This window comes from Myotis davidii, unplaced genomic scaffold (assembly GCF_000327345.1).
Source record: "Myotis davidii unplaced genomic scaffold, ASM32734v1 scaffold2517, whole genome shotgun sequence".
Classification (NCBI taxonomy): domain Eukaryota; kingdom Metazoa; phylum Chordata; class Mammalia; order Chiroptera; family Vespertilionidae; genus Myotis; species Myotis davidii.
In genome coordinates, this window is record NW_006288122.1 from 16,981 (window position 1) to 22,141 (window position 5,161).

Genomic DNA, 5,161 nt, shown 5'->3' on the forward strand with positions numbered 1-5,161 from the left:
GACCTGCGCACCCGCGTGGCGGCCAGTGCCGCGTGGCACAGACACGGACAAAACGGACCCTTTCCGTGGGGCTCCAGAAAATTCTCCGAGTACAGCCGACCTGTTGCCTCACCTGGGCCGAAGTGGGAAACCAGGAGGAAATGCTGCTGCAGGGACTTGCTTTGACCGGTCTCAACCGAAAGGTAGGCTGCCAGAGAGAGGCTGCACCTGCGGGCTGGAGGGAGGCCGTTGCCATGGCATCTAGACGTCTAGGCCCCTGGGGTTTGGGGGGAGGCGGGGGGTGGATATGGAAGGACCCAAGGAAGCCAGCCCAGAGAGCTGCGGAGCAGAGGCAGACAGGGAGTCACAGGCTCTTGGAGTCCCTTGCCATGATTCCAAATTGGGGGTGAAGGGCGGCTTAGGCATCTTGAATCTCAGAGGTTCATCCCACCAGCCATGGAGACCGGGGTGTCCCCTCCTGGGTGTCCCCTCCCGCCCACAGCCAGCCCACCCCCCATCCCCAGAGGCCCAGGAGGTGTCACCTGAGCCAGAGGCAATGGAGGGGAATGGACTAGGGTGGCCCACAGGAAGGCCCTAGAGGAGAAAAGATGGTACCACACTTCACCCTCCCGGACAGGGAGCCTGGAACCCCAGGTCTGTCCCCTGCTCAGCACTCAGGCCCCCAGACTCTGAAGCCCCCTGAATCCTGCCCCTGCTGTCCCTTTTGCTCTCCTCCTCCCTCTTTCGGGAAGAGTGGAGAGATGCCTTCCTCCCTAGCACTCCCCCCGGTTTTCCTCTCTGCCATCCCCAGCCCTCCCTTTGCCACAGCATGCTGTCCTTTGGCCCAGACAACGTCCAGGAGCCCTGTGAACCCAAAGCACCTGGGAAAATGTGGATTTCCTTGAACAGAGGCAGGTGTCAGGCTGGGGTGGGGAGAGCAGATGGAGAAGGGGCTTGTGGAGAAGGCAACACTTGGAGAACGGGGTGGGGAGGGGGCTCTCTGGGTAGGGAGGCAACTCTCAAGTCTCATTTCTTTGTTTCAGGAGCCAGTGTTTGTAGCCAGTGACTCACCCCTTCTCCGGCCTCATCAAGAGTCAAATCTGTGCCCCAGGACCCCCTGCCCCTAGAGCTCCCTGCTAGCAGCTGAGTGAAGGGCCTGGCTGAGGAGGAGATGAAGGGCCTGCCTGGCAGAGGCCCGGAGGTATGGGGCAGCCCAGAGGTCCGGCTCTGGCGTGGGCAAGGACAGGACGACGTCACCTGGGTGCTGAGATCTCCTAGCACACCATGAGGGTGTTCCATTCTTCTCCCTGCTGACATGGGAAACGGGTTCTGGGAGGGGGCTCACCTTTGCCCTTGTCACACAGATGAGGAGTGGTGGGGCTAAATCTTCCCTGAGGCCTGCACTCCCCCACCCGCACCCCAGGCTTCTGCAAGACCTGGCCCAGCAGGAAGGGGCAGGGGCTCCCAAGGCTCCAGGGGAGCTAGGGAGAGAGGTTCAGGGTGGGGAATGTGGGGGACTAGCTTTCCTTGGAGTGGTGTGGGTGGTCACAGGAAACATAGGAGGACAGTCTGAGCTGAGATGGGCACAAAGAGATGAGTCCAAGGATCCCCTGGGCAGCTGAGGTCCTCACCCACAGAGCCAGGTCTAACCACCCCCACCCAGGCTTAACCAAGGGCTCCTGCACAATTGGGCACAAGCCTCTCAGTTTGGGTGGGGAGGTGGGGGTAGCTCCTGCGGACATGATGTGACCAGAGGGTAAAGGGTGAACTGGGGGGCGGGAGGGAGACAGGGAACCATGCATGACCCACCTCTCTGTCCCCAGGCTCGGATCCCCCACACCCAGGATCACACAGGAGACTGTCCTCCAGATGGGCTTGGACTGGTCCTGGAGGCCCGGGCTGTGCTGATGACTGGTGCACCGGCATGGCCAGGAACAGCCCAGAGGGGAGCCAGGAGAGACCTGGCCCTCACCACCCACCCTCGGTCCCACATCTGCTCTGACACTGGTTGCTGTCAGCCCAAGTTCTCAGAGCCCCTGAGACTGAATACCACAGTAGTGTGGTCAGCCCAAGGGACGGTGTGGCCCAGTCTCACAACATCTGCCCTACTCAGCTGCCCAGCTGGAGCCCGGGGCCTGGGTGAAGGACTCCTCCTGCCTCACCATAGGACGGGGGACCAAGGCTCCCACATGCCCCCTGCAGTTTCCCACTAATAGGGCCTGATGGCTTCCTTCCTTGTGCCAAGTCACCTGGCAGCCCCTGGTCCTGGTGTCCCCTCCACCCCAGCCCTGTCCAACCAGGATCACTTCTGGGAGCCTGCCAGCCTGCCTGCCAACTCCATCCGTAGCTCTCTGGGGACAGCCACAGAAAAAGGAGAGCAACACGGCTGAATAAGAAGGGAGGAGGACCAGGGGCCTCCTTGGGGATGAGACACAGATGTGCCCCTTTCAAGCCCAGGTCTCACCCTCTGGGTGACTCCATCCTTAGCTCCAGCCTCTTCCTGGGCTGGCCAGGGCGGAAGAAGACCTGGGAATGGCATGAGGGAGGCTCCTCACTGAATGTGTGCTGGTGTCCCACAGGGAGAAATATGTCTCTGAACCTAGGGTCCCCTGGCCTCATAGACCTGCTCCCCTGCCAGGAAGCTCTTCCCCACCCAGGGGGACACAGGAAGTCCGCTCTGGCTCTGGCTGTGCCTGCCTCTGCTCAAAGGGAATGGCTGGGGGAGGGGCCAGCCACCAGTCCTTAGCCTGTTCCTGCGCTGCTTTTCTTACCATTTTGGCCTTGAGTAGTGTGAGCTGCTTCTGCTCTCCCACCTCCCTCCAACCCCACTGGGCCCTGGCTGCTTGACTGGCTCTCAGTGCACTTTACTTGTTAGTCATCCGTTTTCCAGGCAGCGGAAATTCTACGCAATCAGAGACACCAACCTGAATAGGATAACTCCGTTTTCTGTGTGTGTGCACTCTGTACTGGTCAGAAATGTTCTTGTTTCTGGTGTTGTCAGAACTTGTTGTCTAAGTTATTAAAAAGTCCTTAAGTTCAATAAAATAAATAAAACTGGAAGGCTCCTGTTTCTGGTGTGGTGCAATAGCCCTGGAGGACAGAGGCGCAAGTGGTCAGATCACTGATGCCCAGGAGCTGGGGAAGGGAGCGCCCTCAGAGGGCTACAGGTGGGCAGGGCCTCCTCAGGAGGCGCTGGGGACCCCACTGGCCCTGGACCACTGCCCCCATGAGGGGAAGGCGGCAGCATAGGCCTGGCCCCGCAGGTGGCAAGTGTCCCACTCACAACCTTGTTTGAAGAAACTGATACCTAAGTCTCAGCTTCATTTTAGAGCCTGGTGTTACAAAGCGCTTCGGTTGAAACCCAAGGGTGGGATGAGGGAAGTGAGGGGAAATTGTCTGTCTGCAGATCATTGTGTTTCACCAGAAGCCCCTCTGCAGCAGCAGGTGACAAGGTCCCCGTCGCCTCCCTGCCGGCCACGTGGGTGCAGAGGTTTGGAGGAGATAAACCACAGGGAAAGAAGCTTCCCTTCCCCCCACCTTAGATCCCAAGTCCCATCGGAGCTCCATTCCCAGTGCCTCCCCAGAGAAGCCAGGCCAGGGGTGCTGCCTTCTGAGGGGAGAGGGTGGCAAGTGGGCAGAGGTCTGAGTCAGAAGGCCTGGGGAGCAGCGCAGTGGCCAGGAGAGAGAAAAGCAGGTCCACAGGTCCCAGGAGGGAGCTGTTTCAAGGACGCAGGATTTGGGTAACAAGGAGGAGCACAGCCTGGGGAAGGGCCCTGGGTGCACTCCTCATCTGTCGCCAAGATCTCCCCAGGGGTCAAAGCACCCTGACAGCACAGACCCTTTCAACATCTGCCACCACAGGAAGGAGGGACCCAAGTGCCCTGAGCTTCCCACCCTTTGTCCAGATAGTCCTCGATACCCAGTGGGGGGGGGGTGCAGGAAACAGATGGTCAGTGATTCTCTCTCATCATTAATGTTTTTATCTCCCTCTCCCTCTCCCTCTCTGAAATTGATAAAAATATATTTTTTTAAAAAAGACCCATGCTCTGAGCCCAGGTCCTCCTGTGTGGGCATTCAAGGGGATGTTGTCTAGTCAACATTTGTCCTCAGGCCTTATCACTCTGAGGAGAGAAAACCAGATGAAGGGAACTGGCATGTAATGCGAACTGACCAAACTCCTGGCACTGTGATGGGTGGTTTGCTGCCATCATCCTATATAATAAAAGGCTAATATGAAAATTGACTGAATGCTGGAATGACCAATCGCTATGATGCACACTGACCAACAGGGGGCAGATGCTCAATACAGGAGCTGCCCCCTGGTGGTCAGTGCACTCCCACAGGGGGAGTACTGCTCAGCCAGAAGCCCTGAGCGGGCTCACAGCTGGTGAGCACAGCGGCAGTGGTGGGAGCCTCTTCCCCAAGGGCTCCCGGACTGCCAGAGGGCTCAGGCCGGGCTGAGGGATGCCAGGGAGCAGGCCTAGGCTGTCAGTTGGACATCCCCCCAGGGCTCCCGGACTATGAGAGGGCGCAGTCCAGGCTGAGGGACCCCACCCCGCGAGTGCATGAATTTCATGCACTGAGCTTCTAGTCTATATATATAAAAGCCTAAGTGACTGGATGACCAGACATCCAGCCAGTACCTATGATGCACACTGACCACCTGGGGGCAGACGCTCAACTCAGGAGCTGCCTCCTGGTGGTCAGTGGGCTCCCACAGCAGGAGTGCTGCTCAACTGACAGACGGGAGCCTGATGCCGGGACTGACTGCTGGTGAGCCTCTCCTGGGGAAACTCCCCCTGAGCACCCAAGCTGTGAGCTGCGGTGACAGGCCCAGCAGGTCTGGGATGAACAGGAGCAGTGGGCATGCCCTACCCAGGCTTGGGCTCCTCCCAGGTCACCTGCCGATTCATGCACTACTTGTGCTGTGCAGGATTGATGCGGACAGCGGGCTGGAGCCCGATGAGTGGGTAAGGCTGGGTTGCGGCAGCGTGGAGGTCCACCTATCCCCACAGGCCAGGCCAAGGGACCCCACCAGTGCACGACCTGGCCTCTAGTTTTATTGTAATTCCACAGCCATCTGCTGGAGGAGGTCATTGAGAGGATGTGACCTCCAGTTGACCCTTGAGCTGGACCTGGACAATTAGGCCCTTTACCCTCACCCTTGTCCTTGGGTTGTACA

The 5,161-nt window shown here is 58.9% G+C and overlaps 1 long non-coding RNA gene across 1 annotated transcript; it reads left to right on the top strand.

The window, feature by feature from the left end:
- Positions 1-6: 6 nt before the first annotated feature.
- LOC107182514 lies at positions 7-3,039 on the top strand. The gene is made up of 3 exons (XR_001513228.1): positions 7-182; positions 1,023-1,180; positions 1,803-3,039. It is a non-coding gene; the product is annotated as an uncharacterized LOC107182514 (long non-coding RNA).
- Positions 3,040-5,161: the final 2,122 nt, after the last annotated feature.